The sequence below is a fragment of the Lactuca saligna genome, chromosome 9, assembly GCF_052625555.1.
Source record: "Lactuca saligna cultivar CGN05327 chromosome 9, ASM5262555v1, whole genome shotgun sequence".
Lineage (NCBI taxonomy): Eukaryota > Viridiplantae > Streptophyta > Magnoliopsida > Asterales > Asteraceae > Lactuca > Lactuca saligna.
This window is the reverse complement of record NC_136425.1, coordinates 161,257,087-161,259,488: the sequence shown is the minus strand read 5'-3', so window position 1 is coordinate 161,259,488 and position 2,402 is coordinate 161,257,087.

Sequence of the window (2,402 nt, the reverse complement as noted above, 5' to 3'; positions counted from 1 at the left end):
ACCATGTTTGCTGTTGGTCAGTCCCTATAAATAGGTGTCTGTCAGAATGTGTCAGTAATGTTGTCAGATAGAGTTCACGGTGTATGTGTGTATTTTCAAGGTGTACCAGACGTGTTTGCAGCCCAGCTATAATACGTGTGCATTGCTTGATTAATTCTTTCTTCTTCTTTGTTCTTGTGCTTGATTGTTCATCTTCTTGATCTAATTGTTTGATCACTGGTTTGGTTCCTGGATTTGGGACTTTATAATTGGTATTAGAGCCAATTCGGTGTCAAACTCGTTTTTGGTGTTTACGGCTCAAGATTTTCATTATTTTCGTGTGTGATTCGAGCTTAATCATTGGATTTCTACATTTGTTTGACGATTCAAGGCTATCAGGATCAAAATATGTAGTTTTCATCAAAATCTAAGTGTTTACGGTTGCAAAAGTTGAAGAGATTACGACCGTGATCTAATATACGGCCGTGAACCATTCAAAGGTATTGACCGTAATCCATCCTTGACTGAGAAATTTTCATTCGTTGACCGTGAAACTTCATCTTTGACCGTATACGACCATGAACTGCTGTATATAGCCATGAAGAGTGTACGGCCATGATCCTTATACGGCCGTAAATACCCTTTGGTCATCGAACAATCTCAATTGTATTTTCCTTGCTAGTTTGGTTGTTTAGAAAATTAAAAAAAAAATCGAAAACAAAAACAACGGAATCTCAAAACACCATTCATCAAGAACTTGACTCCATTATGGGAACAACTACACACATTCCAAGACTGTTATCTGCTGAGGGTTTCCCATAATTGAAATACCGAATGGAGAAATACATAAAAATGAAATACTTCAAAATTTAGAGAAGTATTTTAAGAGGACCCGTCTGGATCACCACAACTTTAGCAAATGGAACAATTATTGATAAGGATTTTGAAGACTATACTGAAGAAGATTTTGAGAGAGTTGAACAGCAAGAGAAAGCACTTGCCACACTCATAATGGCTTTATCTCTAGATATTGCTCAAGGTTTCCGAGAGTATACTTCTGCAGAAGCTCTATGGAAGGCACTGATCGAGGTTTATGAAGGCAATGAGGACATGAAACAAAGTCGCCAGAATATGCTCAGGCAAAAATTCAATATGCTAAACTACATTCTTGGAGAAACCCTGGAATCTTAACTTAAACGATTCATCACATTGAGCACTGAAATGAGTTCGGCTAGGATCTCATTACCAAGATCTGAAATCAACAAGAAACTGTTGAATTCTCTCCCAAATTTGTGGGATTTAAATGTTGCTGTCATCAAGAAAATAAAATATCTTAACCGACTTAGTCTGGCTGAAAAAATGGTTTTTATCAAAGCATGTGATCTTGACGACAAGCAAAAGGGAGATTAATCACATGAATTCATACTCAACCGCCAACCTCGAGATTCAATCTAATAGTGCATTTTCATGCTTCACAACCCCACAAGATCAACCGTTTGTTGCTTCTCAACCACCATCTTATGTCACTCCACCCATGAAAAATGTCCAATCTTCTATATCTTATCCACAAGCTACATCTTGTTCGAAAGCATCAGCTCCAACTCCTGCTCCCAAAGAAAGTGATGAAAACGTGGCTTTAGCTACTGGCCTTGTCAACTGCTAGAATGCTTTCGTGGCAGGCGAGCTACCTTCTTAACTATCCTTTGCTGACTTGGATCAAATACATCAAGAGGATGTTGAAGAGATGGATATTACATGGCAGATCGCTATGGCCGTGTTTAGAGCAAATTAGTTCTCCAAGAAGACTGGTAGGAACAATTAGGGAATGAATGCTGAAAAGAAAGTGGGCTTCAGTAAGGGAAAAATTAGATGCTTCAATTGCAATGAGCCTGGTGATTTTGCTAGAGATTGCATGAAGCCAGACAGGAGGGGAAATAGAGAAAGAGCAATGGTGCCCGTGGGAAGCATTAGGGGAGCTACCATCAACAACCAAACCGCTAATCTTGCTGGGATGGCTCAGTTGTTTGACTCGGAACACCAAATTGTGACATCCCTAATTTCACAGCCCGAAAAGACCGATTTGTTTTTGCTTGATTTTAAAAATTAGAGTATCTTTTAAAGAAATACGTTGTGGAATTTTTTCCCAAAAACATGATAAATATATTATCAAATCATTTCCGAAAAAAATGTATTTTATTCATTTTAAAACTTTGGGTTGTCATCGTCAATACAAAAACATAAGCACAAACATAACTTATATTCATTTACACTAGTAATTTTACATCTCCTTTAATCTCTCACTGTAACGTAGCTTCGTATCGACACCTGTGATAAAAGTAACTTGAGTTGGTTAGGTTTGGAAACCTGGTAAGTACATAGGGGTTCAACCCACAATAATAAAATTATTATGTTTTATCATCAAA